Below are 14,260 nucleotides of genomic sequence, written 5' to 3'. Positions count from 1 at the left end.
GAAAGTACAAAATCACAATAACTCCAAGCCACAGCAGAAAGTACAAAATCACAATAACTCCAAGCCATAGCAGAGCTCGTCGAAACTGGTGCCATGAACAGGTGACTTGGAACTCTGTAAATGGAATACAGTTCTGCTCTCTGATGAGTCCGATTTTAGCCTACAAACAAGTTCTAGACGTTATGTCACCTAGAGACAACAAGGAATGCAATACCATCCTTCCAACGTGAATGAATGGGTCAGTTACAGTGGAGATGGTGTTCTTGTGTTAGGCGGAATAATGATAAACGGCCGCACATAATACTGTGATAGACTTCGACACTACGTAATGAGCAAAGGAACAACACTGAATCCAGCCTCTATATATATATATTTTTTTTGCTATTTGCAGGCACCCTGAAGCCAGACAGGTCGAGGTCGGAGGACAAGACAGACGGATCGGCTTCCTCCGTCCTAGACATCTTGTCGGCTGCATTTCCAACTTCCATAACTTACTGAAGATAAAAAGGAATTGGAGAGCAGTCTGGTCGATGAACGTGCTGGCTTTTGTACCTGACTGCAATTGTATCATATACAGTAGTTATATTATTTGTAGTTTATTCGCACTACTTTAAGTAGTATATACAATAAACTATGGCGAATGTTTTGACATCACTTTTTTTTATTTAATACATTTTGCCGTTAAAATTTAAGCACTTATATCCTTTTGAACCAGCTTCGTATTAAGTAAACAAAAACTTCTCTGTCCTAAATAAAGGTGAATTTTCTTGCCTTAATGTCATACTGTAAATTTTTTTCAGAGGTGGACAACCCTGCAGGAGCAGTCCCAGGTAGAAACTAATCAGGCTACAGCCCCGTTATGATCAAGATAATGTGGATTTTTTTTTTTTTTAATTGTGATGCTACATGTGATTAAAGCTTAATGATTCCTTCGAAGGCTACTTTAGGGACTGTCTTTGAAATAAAAACTCATTTAACTGCTCCTTTTATTACAAAAAAAAAAAAAAAAAAAAAAACATTAAACACAAACAAAGGTATTAAAGCTTCATAAATTCAGAATAGCACCAAATAACATTAAGCAAATGTTGCCCATGCGTAATTATTTTTATTCTTAACAAAATAGAGACATAATATCTATTGTTCCTCTATTTCTATGGTTTTAGGCAAATCAGCATCTTAGGGCATATTGCGCTCTATAATATGTCTCTTTAAATTGCGTGTGTGTGTGTTCTGTGGTCGATTTGCTGCTTGCGAGACGAAAAACTCGAGTGGGATTAAAAACCAATTCACCCTTACTTGAGATCAGCCATATTGTGAAAAGGGTCCATGAAGTTTCGCGCGTCCGTAACGGGATTCGAACTCAGGTCTTTTCAACCCGGGAAGTATGGTGATTATACCTACGATGCTACCCACGAGGACACCATATCTATTCACAGATTAACCCTTACAAAAAGTATTTATTCAATTTGAAGATAGGGTAAATAAAGTAACAGATATTTGAAAAAAAAAAAATTTTTTTTTAAAATGTATTTTTCTTTCTATTATTGAGAGCATATTTTGTATTGCAGTTATGTTTGTTTTATAGAATAAATAATATAAATTCACTTTCAATTACTGTATACTTAAATATTGAAAATGAAATACAGAGTGCATAAAATGTTTCAGACTTCATTAATTTTAACACATTTTAGGAAACAAATTTGCTCTTTATTTAAGATTCATCTAAATCGATCTGAACTAAAGTTTCCACCTTTTCTGTTTCGGTGGTTGATTTTGTTTCTCATTTTACTCTGCAGCCTCCTCTGGTGTTGTCCTCGTGGTTAGTTTCTCTATCCCGGTGAGTGCTCTCAAATTTTTGCCTATTGTTCGGTGTGATTTGTGCAGTTTTTGTGGAATGTTTCATAATCTTCGAATACATCAGTTTGGTTCTGCAAATAAAATAATTATAGGACGGCAAAATTCTAATTACCACTTTCACGCAATGCTCAACATTTTTAGCATTGTTCGAAATCATTAAAATATTTATAAATATATTACTGCTGTATTCATAGAGATAATTTTCTTTAAAAATGTCGCATCATTTGGTGGCTTTGTATTTCTTTTGTAAAATGTTTGTTTCATTCTATATTTTACCCTATTTGCTACTCCCCAAAATATGGTTTCAAATGGGATACATTCGCCATGAGCTTGTGTTGCTTCGATCATATTAAAGTCGCTTGTCGTTAACCAAGAAAGTATGGTGCCGATCATGATTTTCTTTTTGGCTTGGGCATTGAAATTCCAGTGGGTGGTTGCCATACTTTGCATAAGTGATTATAAGCAAATAGGTGATGTGGCAGTAATAGTGTTTGGGAGTGGGGAGTTAGTAGACTACAGTAGGATTTCCTGACTTTTTTTTTTTTTTTTTTAACTTCCTTTGCGAAAAGTCGGTAGTTTAAATAAATTTAAGGAAGAATTAGACATGACATTGCTAGAAGAAATGGACAGATGTTCCCTGCAGCCTGCTAGAAAAAAAAAAAACATCTATGTAAGTAGTAAAATGGTAAATACTACTTATACCCCTTCCCTATACCATTGGTGGGAACTAATGAACTGGAGCAATTAGAAAAGTTACAGCATTGAATGAATGACATAATTCCTTTGAGAAGGAAGTATTGGTTAAAATTCATATCTTGGGTACCACTCCACACTTCGACTAAAAGTCTCGCCTACTAGTTTGTAAACAAGCTAGGCGGCCCCCTCCTGGCTGACACAAAACAATCAGAAACAAAATGCCTTCACAATAATTGTCCAATCACAGAACTTGACTGTACAGTCACTCAGTTCTACTCCCAAGCCCACTGTGTGGAGACAAGTGGTACCCAAATAATAGATGTTGGCCCGAGTATCAATTCCACCCCAGCTTATAGCTGCCGTTAAATTAATAGTCTGTTATTCCAATGCAAGGTACTGCATATGGGTGGCGATAATCCCAGATTAACATACTGATTATGTGGTACTACACTCGGGATAGTGGAAAATGAAAAAAACCTGGGGATAATTGTACAGTCAGACACGAAGTACAGTAAACCCCCGCTATTCGCGGTATCTATATTTGCGGTCGCTGATTTAATATAAAATGAAACCTAAAAAAATGTGAATTTTAAAGCGCCGTGAACATTTTCAGCCATAAAAAACATGGGCGTGGCTAAAATTATCTTCCCAAGTCAAAACAGCACTCAGTGGGTGGGGGGAGAGGGGTGACAAAATCGCGAGCGTGGATGTTTCTCGCTAATCCTTGTTCGGTATGTGTTATGCGCTTGCCATGGGAAGTTTCGTCGTTTGTTTTTAATTTATATGCTTATAAATTGAATAAATTTATCAATTTATTAATTGATATGCTTACAAAAGTGATAAATCTACCGTTTTGCAGTGTAAAACAGACTTTTTCGAGTGTGTTAACCCGTACAAAAATATGGCTACGAATAACAAGGGAAATGTGAAAAGATCAAAGAAGGTGATGACATTAGCGAATAAAATTGAGTTATTAGATAAAATTTCTAATGGTGAAAATGTCTCCTCAGTGGCAAAACATTATAAAATCAATGAGTCAACGGTACGATCAATCAAGAAATCGGAAGAAAAAAATCCGCCGAAGTGTCCGTGAAAACGCGCTAATTGCTTAAAAAATTTGCTCTGTAACTCGTGATGTTAGATTAGAAAAAATGGAAAAAGCTTTAAATCTGTGGATAGAAGACCAAACTGAAAATAAAGTTCCGTTAAGTTCACTCATCATTCGTGAAAAGGCAAAACTCCTTTATCAACACTTTAACGAAACTTGATAGCACTGGCGGGATAAGTTTTTTAGCTAGCAAAGGCGCTGGTTTGAAATTTCTAATAAATATTACATTTAATATTAAATTGTTTCTTATTTTCATTTCGATTTTTCACTATGTACTGTCTGTGTACATAGTCATATTATGAAGGTACATATAATACATACATAGACAAAATTTTAGACTAGTTTTTCTATATATTTCATACTTTGGAACGGAACCCCTTTATTACTGTGGGAGCCATAACTCAGTATTCGCGTTTTTGATATTCGCGGCATTTCTCAGGAACGTAACCCCTCCGAATAGCGGGGGTTTACTGTACTCTGAAAAGTGCAGGAGGCTGTCAGGACAGTTCATGGGGTTTTGTTAATGATTGACAGGAACGTTACTAACAAGGGTAAGGAGGAGATTACCCCACTGTACAAGGCAATGGTTATGGCACATCTTGAGTACTGCATACAGGTCTGCTGCTGTGTGCATTGAAGGATAACGAGATTGGTGTACAAATTGATGCCCTCACCAAAAAAGGCTTCAGTTCTGCAAATTATATCTGAAGATTAGGCACCTGTGAGGTGATCTAATTGATGTTTGTCTTTGAATGGCTTGAGAAAACTCAATGCTGGTGGGATTCTTCCTTTTGTTCAGACTGCGAGGTGATCTAATTGAGGTGTATAAAGCCTTGAGTGGATTGAGTAAGCTCAGTGTTAATGGGATTCTTCCTCTTGCTTAGATTACTCACCTGAGGGAGCATAAATTGAAATTGACAGAAGACAATTGTAAAATAGATGTGTGGAGATTCGCCTTTAGCCAGCGTGTTGTTGATAGTTGGAACAAACTTCCATCTGTTGTAGTGGAGGTCAGCAACTTATAAGTTCAAGGCAGAACTAGACATTTGGAGTGAATGGATGGGTGAAATGTGAAGGGTGGGTTTTTTTTTTTTTTTTTTTTTGCTGATGCTATATAAGCTTGCTTTCTTGCATCATATGCCCTCCTAATGCTAATGACTGTGCACATGAGGGGGCATAAATTCAAATTGAGGATGGTTGTAGAATAACTGTACTGAAGTTTGTCTTCAGCCAATGGGTGGTTGATTTCTAGAACAAGTTTCCATCCATTGTTGTGGAAGTGGGTAGTTTGAATAAATTCAAGGAAGAACTAGACAAACTATTTGAGGGATACGTGATATATAATAAATAATGATATATAATAAATAAATAAAAAATGGGATTTTTTATTTATTTATTATTATTTTTTTTTTGGCTGATGCTGTATAACTTGCTTTCTTTCAAAATTTGCCATTATTAATACTCATGCAAAAAATCATCCTTTATCCATAGCAGTAAGTAGTTTTATCTATAACTTGCCCTTAATGCCACACTGCTTCAATTTGTGGAGCAGTGTGGAATAGTGTCAAATTGACACTATTCCACACTGCTTTTGACACTATTCCAATTCGTGGAATAGTGTCAAAAGCTTTTCTGAAGTCTAATTATGCAATTCCAAAATTATTCTGTGCATCCATTTCCTTTGTTACTGCATCATAGTATCCAGACAAGATTGCTGCGTAAGATATGACTGCTCCATCCAATGCATTCCTGTTTAGATGATCCTGAACTACTTCTTTAGCCAGTGTTTCCATAATTTTCCCTGGAACAGAAGTTAACAGGTGTATAATTACTGATGTCACCCTTTGATCCTCCTTTGTTAATTGGAGATACATTTGCACAGTGCATAGGAATTAATATTCCTATGCACTGTGCAAATTATATCCCCTTAATCCAAGGATACTCTTATAACACTGGTCGGCATCAGTTTCTTCCCTGAAACAATTTCAACAGTTTCTCATAGGAAATAAGTTCAAAAACTCGTATGTTCTTCAAAAGTACTTGTCACATCAGTTTTCAAATATCATAGGTTAACGACCGAAAACCAGGACTTTAATCTTTAATCATATTTTCCATCTGTTTTATCTATTTATATATTTTATTTATTTTTTCTAGAACATTTGGGAGACTTCTAGAGTATTCTGGAACTTTCTACAACCTTTGAGAATGTTCTGGAACGTTCTAGAATATTGTGTGAAAGAGAGGTTGGAATGTTTCTGGAAGGTTCTAACACTTTCAAGGGAGTTCTCTAGAAACATTGTGAGCCTTCTAGAAACTTATCTACGGGTATATATATACAAGTGGGTTCTGCACCATGCAAGCATTTTCGTATTTCAAAAAGTGTGTGTGTTTCAGAGAGCGAGTGGTGAACAAAATGAACATGTGTTTGTAAACAAGTGTTGTGTGCATAAGTGTAAATTGTGAACTGTATTTAAATTAGAAATAAAAATCTACAATTTCTTAATTGTGTTCTTATGCACATGTACCTCAACCATACATGAATTATGTCGTGTTCTTGCCAAACTAGGTCTGATAGCTTTTGCTACATTTGTGGAGAAGTGGTATTAAAATTGCAGCCGAAGCCACTGTCACAACTTGTGAGAAAAGCCCATGGACTCTGTTTTGGAGATCAAGTTAAAGTATGGGCTCCAAAGATTTCCTGTAGCCCATGTTCAAGGACATTAACAGGCTGGCTGAGAGGTAGTTCTGGTGATATGGTAGGAACCTTGAGACCACATAAATGATTGTTACTTTTGCATGACCAATATTTCTGGGAAATCCAAGCATAAAGTAGACTATCCTAACATACCTTCTGCTCTAAGGCTGGTTTCTCATGATAATACAGTGCCAAAGCCATCAGAAACTTATGGATTTGACTGATTCAGGATCGGAAAAAGAGTCTCCAGAAGATGCAGAACCCTCAGGTAGAATTGAACAATTTGGTCAGAGATTTGTACCTCTCCAAAACCAAGGCTCAGTTACTAAGATTACAGCTTCAGCAGTGGAATCATCTTGAAAAGGGTGTAAAGATGTCTTTTTATGGGAAGAGGAATCTAACATAATGACCTATTACTACATGGATGGTGCTTTAGTTTATTGTAACAGTGTCTAGGAATTAATGAAACAGTTACATCTGGAGCATGTCCCCAAGCAGTGGAGGCTTTTTGTTGATTCATCCAAGGTCAGTTTGAAAGCAGTTTTACACCATAATGGAAATAAGTATCCGTCTATACCATTCACACAAAGGACACATATGAGAACCTACAAGATTAGTGAATGGAACAAAGGGTTGCTCTTACGAAGAAAGGCTTAAGTTGTGCAAATTACAGAGTCTGGAGACTAGGCACCGGCGAGGTAATCTGTTAGAGGTGTATAAGGCTTTGAATGGTTTGAGCATGCTCAATGCCGATGGGATTCTTCCTCTTTCTCAGAATAATCACCTGAGAGGACATAAATTCAAATTGAGGAAAGACAGATGTAGGATAGATGTGTGGAAATTTGCCTTTAGCCAGCGGGTAGTTGGTTGGTGGAACAGACTTCCATCACTTGTTGTTGAAGTTGATAGCCTAAACAAATTTAAGGCTCAGGTGGATAGGTATTTCGAATGAATGGAGGGGTGAATAAGCTTGCTTTCTTGCATCATATGCCTCTACTAATGCTAATGCTAAAGTTCTTTTGCAAGAAATATGCTATCAAGAATACAAATGGAATATCTGTCTTGGCCAAAACATGGTAGCTATGTTGACTGGGTTGCAAGGTGGATACACTAAATACTGTTATTTTTTATGAGTAGAACAGCCGAGTGAAGAATTGCCATTACAGGGTAAAAAAATGGCCAGACCATTCAGAAACTACACCAGGCCAGAAAAATGTAGCACATCCTCCTTTCCTTTGGTGGATAGGTCAAAAATCTCTTTACCTCCATTGCATATCAAGCTAGTTTTGTTAAAAATATTTGTGAAAGTAATGGACAGAAAATAGAGAAGGATTTTCCTGTTTGAGGCAAAAGTTTCCTCGAATCAGTGATGCCAAGATAAAAGAGCAAATTTTTGTGCATCCTCAAATCAAACTATTCCAAGATGAGGAATTCACTAAAAAATTAAATGCACCAGACATAAGAGCCTGCAAGTCATTCAAAAAAAGTCTGCCAGAACTTTTTTTAGGCAATGAGAAATCACAAAATTGCAGTGAAATTGTGAATGAGCTAATTTTAGCATACAGAGAGTTGGGATGCAACATGTCATTAAAGCTTCATTTCCTACATTTCCATTTAGATTTTTTCTTGGAAAAAAGTCTAAATGGGAATTGGGAGCGGTTTGCAATGAACATGGTGAAAGATTTCAAGGTAGTTTTAAAATGGAGAAAAGATACCAGGGAAAATGGAGTCCAAATATGTTGGAATCTTGTATGGGAGACACCAACAGATAATTATAAAAGGCACAAAACGACAATAAGTGTTTTGTTATCAGATATTCTATTTTTATAAATAGAATAAGGTTAACAGACCCATTATTTAATATTTAGTACTGTATGCAACGTTTTCTTAAAATATATGAAATCTTTTTACTATAAACTTAGTTTTTGACTTTAATCCCTTCTCCCTTAAAATTGGTGTGTGTTACAGCAATATAGTTGCCATATTTGAATTCAGTAATGTCAAATCTACAGGAATCACCCTGAATTTTAATAGGTGGCGAAAAAATGTTTTTTTTTTTAACGGCCACTGTAATTATAGCTAAAGGTTTGCTTGCCTCTTTTGCTACCTCTCTTAATATAATTGGATAGATCCCATCCACTCCAGGTGCCTTTTTACATTTAGCTTCAACAATTTCTCTTCCACTTTCCTCTTGGTTATTATAAAATCATTTAGCTCCCTGTTAGAATTTGATTTACTTCTGGAACATCCTCATCCCTATAATACTGCAGACTAGATTATATCTATTGTAAGCTTCTGTATCACCTGATGGTTTATATGCATATGATGTATTTTTCTTCTGTAACAAGTCTCGTCAGTTCATCTGATGTCTATTTAGGTCTAAGCCTTGAACAGTTTTCCCTAGTCGGTGTAAGAAGCATAGTTCTGTGATTACTTCCTTGAATGCTTCCCATTTAGAATTTACTGTAATATTGTCAGTTGGTCCCACTGCTTAGAATTTAAAAACTCTGAGACCATTGTAGTCACCTTTTTATAAGCAAAAGTTCTCCCTTTGTCCTTGACAGTACTTACATCTTTAAGTAAATCCCACATCAATACCCTATAATCACTACCAGCCAGTCAAACAAAGCTGCCTGATGTGTGCCAATTCAAGATCTGCTGGTGGTTAGAATCAGCACGTCAGTGCCACTGAAACTGCAATCAGCAGAGACCGTGGCACGTGCATACACCCCATCTTTGAAACTCTCATACTTTGCGAGCTTGGCAGTCGCCATCACCATTCACCTACGTCAACCCTCTCCCCCCACCTTTCCCTCTCTTGACCACTCTCTTCTACTCCCTTGTCATCCTTCGATCCCCACTCACCCCTACTTCCTGACCTTGCTTGCTTACGTACTTCAATGTCAACTCACACACATTAAACCACCACTCTCCAGTGCTCAATCAGCTGATAAAGGCTGCTTACACTATCCTAAAGCTACTATTTCTGTGTTCTATGTTTGTGATAAATTGAATTACAGGCAATTCCAGCTTAACGAGTGCCTAGATTTACAAGTTCTCTTTTTAAAGTACTGTATCAAGTATCAACAAAATTGAAAATATGAATATTAATTGCAATAAATAAATGGCAAACATTCATAAATACGGCATGTCAAACCACGCTCGCAGCTATATAATACTACAGTCATCACAGCCATTTTCAATCCACTGCAGGATGAAGGCCTCTCCAGCAACTTTCCAGTTCCTTCTGTTTTGTGCAATGGCCATCCATTTACTACCCACAAACTCATGAATTTCATCTGTCCATCTCCGTCGTTATCTTCCAGGTTTTAGCATTAGCATTAGTAGAGGCATTTGATGCAAGAAAGCAAGCTTATGCAGCATCAGCCAAAAAAAAATAAATAAATAAAAAAAAAAATAAAAAAATAAAATAAATAAATAAAAAATAACCACTTCCACTTCACCCCTCTGTTCGTTCGAAATACCTGTCCAGCTGAGCCTTAAACTTATTTAGACTATCAACTTCCACGACAAGGGATGGAAGTCTATTCCAGCAACCAACCACCCGCTGGCTAAAGGCAAATTTCCTCACGTCTATCATACATCTGTCTTTCCTCAATTTGAATTTATGCCCTCTCAGGTGATTATTCTGAGCAAGAGGAAGAATCCCATCAGCATTGAGCATGCTCAAACCATTCCAGGCTTTATACACCTCTATCAGATCACCTCGCCGGTGCCTAGTCTCCAGACATTGTAATTTGCAAAACTTAAGCCTTTCTTCGTAAGAGCACCCCTTTGTTCCATTTACTAATCTTGTTGCCTTTCTCTGTACTCGTTCTAGCATCTCTACATCCTTCTTGAAATGAGGCCTCCACACCTGTATACAGTACTCTAGGTGCGGTCTGACCATTGCCTTATACAAGGGAATAATCACCTCCTTATCCCTGCTAGAAAAATTCCTATATATCATCGACAATACACCATGAGCTACTCTTGCAGCCCGTCTGCACTGCTCAGAAAACTTCATATCTGCCTACACAACCACCCCCAGGTCCCTTTCATTCTCTACCACTGTCAGTGTAGTACCACAGAGTTGATACGTTGCTCTGGGGTTGCTGTTTCCCATGTGTAGTACTTTACATTTGTCAATGTTAAACTTCATTTGCCACCTCTCAGCCCATCTGCTCAACCTTTCCAGATCCTGTTGCAGTAGCATAGTGTTAGTAGTGTCCTTGACAATCCTGCCAACCTTTGTATCGTCTGCAAACTTGGACATTAAGCTTGATATACCATCATCAGTATCATTTATAAATACAGAAAACAATAATGGACCCAATACTGAACCCTGAGGGACTCCATGATGAGCAGTGTCCATTGATTACCACTCTCTGTCTTCTCCCCCTCAACCACCCCTTTATCCATAGCAGCAATTTGCCTCCAATGCCACACTGCTGCAATTTGTGCAGCAGTCTTCCATGTGCAACAGTATCAAAAGCCTTTCTAAGATCCAAGTATATAATATCAAAGTTATTCCCTGCATCCAGTTCTTTTGTGACTGCATCATAGTATCCAATCAAATTGGTCAGGCAAGACTTCCCCTTAACAAAACCATGCTGTGTCTGAGCTATAATTGAAGTCTTGTCTAGATGATCCTGCAGTGCTTCTTTAACCATGCCGCCATTAATTTTCCAGGAACAGAAGTTAAACTAACAGCTATAATTACTTGTGTCGCCCTTTGATCCTCCTTTGTGAATTGGGGTCACATTTGCACATCTCCAGTCCAGGGGTACTTCCCCTGAGTCCAAGGAAGCTCTCATAATTATGGCTAAGGGTTTGCTTACTTCCTTTGCTGCCTCCTTTAATATAACTGGATAGATCCCATCCACCCCAGGTGCCTTTCGTGTATTTATCTTCAACAATTTCTCTTCCATATTTCTCTCAGTTATTACAAGATTCTCTAGCTTACTGCCAGAGCTGAATACACCTCTGGCATTCCCCTCGCTGAATAACTCCTCATGTGTGAATGTCGATGCAAAATATTCATTCAGTTTGTTAGCTACCTGAGCAGGATCATCAACAGTTGACCCATCGATATCAAGTGAACCAATCTGATTCATCCCCTTCCTTCTAGAGTTTACATAAGTAAAGAACTCTTTGCTGTTTTTCTTTGCATCTCTTGCCAAAGATTTCTCGTAATCTGCCTTTGCCTGCCTAACCTCCTTTGTAACTTGGTTACAGATCAACTTGTATCTATCATAGGCTTCTGTGTCACGTGTTAATTTGTATGTATCCCATGCATTTTTCTTCTCTGCCATATGTCTCATTAGTTCATCTGACATCCACTTAGGCCTAAACCTTGAACAATATTTCTTAGTTGGTATGTAAAGCCTAGTAGCTTTCAAGATAAGATCTTTGAATGCTTCCCATTTTGAATTTGCTGTTGGTAACATCATCAGTTGGTCCCACTGTATAGAATTTAAATACTGTCTCAGTCCATCGTAGTCGCCTTTACGAAAGCAATAACCCTTCCCTTTACCCCTAATGGTAGTTACCTCTTTGAGTAAATCCCATTTCAGCACACTGTGATCACTGCCACCTAGGGGTTCATTTACCTGCAGATTCTTAATGTATGAAGAATCACTACTGATAATCAAATCAAGAGTATTACTCCCGCTAGTTGCCTCCTGAACATGCTGATGTAGAAAACAATCATCCAATAAATCCACAAAAGCCTTGCTAGTGTGTGAGTGACCAGCCCCCAAATTCCAGTCAATATCTGGGAAATTAAAATCCCCCATTATAAGACTCTCTGATTTACTGGCCCACTCTTATTTCCCCGTACAGTTTCTTATTATACTCATCAGAGTCATTAGGCCTATAGCACACTCCTACTCTCAATTTTGATCTCCCAATGCTTATGTCACACCAAAGTGACTCGACACTGCACTGTCCAGCAATGTCGACTGGCTTCACTTCCTTGGATTTTATGTATTTCTTAACTAAAAGCATAACCCCTCCTCCCTTCCTATCCTGTCTATCCTTTCTGTAGACATTGTACTCCCCAAATTCCAGTTCTGCATTCCTTGTATCTGTGTGACACCACGTCTCTGAAATCCCCACAATATCTGCCTTTGATGTTTTGAGCAATACCTCAAATTCATCAAATTTATTTACTGAACTCCTAGCATTGGTGTACACGCAAGTATACACGCACCTGTTCTTTTTCTTAGCTACCCTAACACAACCTATGTGTTTAATTGTACCCTAATGATTCCCAGCAGTCTCTGAAATATCCTGCATCTTATTTTCCAGGCTGCGGCTCATTCCAATAGAAGCAGTGCAAGAATCACTTTCACCTCTGCCAGTGGCTACTGTTAATCTATTAGTCCTTGTATCCCCCCAATCTAGCAGTTTTCCCACCCACCTAACACTGCCTCGATAGCATCAGCAAACATTCTTGCACCTTTTCTATTTAAGTGTATCCCATCCCTGTAGAAGCAGTCTCTCCTGTTAGCAAGTACAGACCAGCCTGAAAAAAAATTCTACCCCTTGAGCCTTGCACAATCCTTCCAGGGCCGAATTGATCGACAGGGCTCTCATCATATACTCCCTCCCATCGTGTCTGGGAATAGCAGACACTTTCAAATTCAACCCTAATTCACGGCTTTTTTTCAACAGTGACCTGTACTTGTTAAGTAATTCCGCCGGTCTCCTACTCTTAATATCATTAGTGCCAATGTGTACAACTATATCACCTTTTGTGCCCTTAAAAGATGATATCCACTCTACAACGTCATCAACCTTTGCCTCTGGCAGACATACCCTGGTCCTGTTCCACCTATCCTTTTTACAAAGCATGTTTCCCGTTTCCCTGACAATAGAGTCACCAACAACTACTAGTTCTTTTGGGACCAGCGCATTCTGCCTTGGGAGCTGCCGCTGTGTTGCGTGATGACCAAGTGCAAGCTCTGGCATTGGTGTGGGCAGCTGAGAGCTTGATAGGCCCCTCTTTTAATCCTTCGAAGGCATGCACCCTGTCCTTCAAGCTCTCATATAGGCCCATAACAATGCTGAGTTGTCGCCTGATTTCCTTACACTCCTTGCATCGCGCACACACAAAGACATCCCCCATGGCAGTATCATGTCCCGTACCTGACTGATCCACAAACGTCAAGCAAGTAGTGCATTTTAATAGGCTGTGATTCAGAGGGCAACTGCCCCCCCTCAGTTCTCCCCTGATCCACAGCACTCCCATTAGCTTGAGCCTTTTGCTTTGCTGCTCTGGTCAGAGTCATGATTTCGATTTAATTTCAATAAAATTTCAATTTCAGTACAAAATTAAAACCCTAAACTTATATCTCAACACAGTTATAACGCTATATTTAGGTTTCAGTATCGAGTGTTATCTACGAAATCCCTTTATATAACTTCCGTATCAAGTTAAGTATTAATTATTTATTTTTTACTAATTATTTATGTTACGTAACCCAAGTCGTTATATGTATACTTAAAAGTACAATTTAATTGACAATGAAGTTCAACAAGATTAATTATCTGATTAATTGACAATATTATATTATGTACTATACTAAGCTTATGCTATCTATTTCGAGATATTTTGTATCGTGTAACAATGGCGGCTATTCACGAACGGTAAACACGTGGATTTGATACCCTTTCCGATACTAAGTAATACCTACAAAATCTCTATCTAAGTTACTTTAATCTAAGTATCGTAAGTAAGAATATAAAACTACTCTAGAAAATAAGTTAATATGCCAATTTAAGCTAATAAAACAGAAAATAAATCAGAAAAGGCTTCTCTGTTCCAGGAGCAGCAAAAATGTACATCCGCACAGGATACTCTCGTTCTCGTTCTTCGAGCTGTGTGTCCTGTCCAAGAC

The 14,260-nt window shown here is 38.0% G+C and overlaps 1 protein-coding gene across 5 annotated transcripts in view; it reads left to right on the top strand.

Annotated features, from left to right (window-relative positions):
- Nucleotides 1–1,759: 1,759 nt before the first annotated feature.
- The window catches only part of LOC150075344 (elongation factor 1-delta-like), a 108,425-nt gene continuing 95,924 nt past the window's right edge, over nucleotides 1,760–14,260 (top strand). For 4 of the 5 annotated variants that reach the window (XM_090389210.1, XM_090389209.1, XM_090389208.1 and 1 more), the window contains exon 1: nucleotides 1,760–1,837. The gene's annotated coding sequence lies outside the window, so the exon portion shown is untranslated. The remainder of the gene's footprint in view (nucleotides 1,838–14,260) is intronic. The other variant, XM_090389205.1, reaches the window with a different exon arrangement.

Source organism: Mastigoproctus giganteus, chromosome 14 (genome assembly GCF_048544385.1).
Source record: "Mastigoproctus giganteus isolate SK-2022 chromosome 14, ASM4854438v1, whole genome shotgun sequence".
NCBI lineage: Eukaryota > Metazoa > Arthropoda > Arachnida > Uropygi > Thelyphonidae > Mastigoproctus > Mastigoproctus giganteus.
The sequence above is the reverse complement of the archived record's forward strand: the minus strand, read 5'-3'. Positions and strand labels throughout refer to the sequence as shown.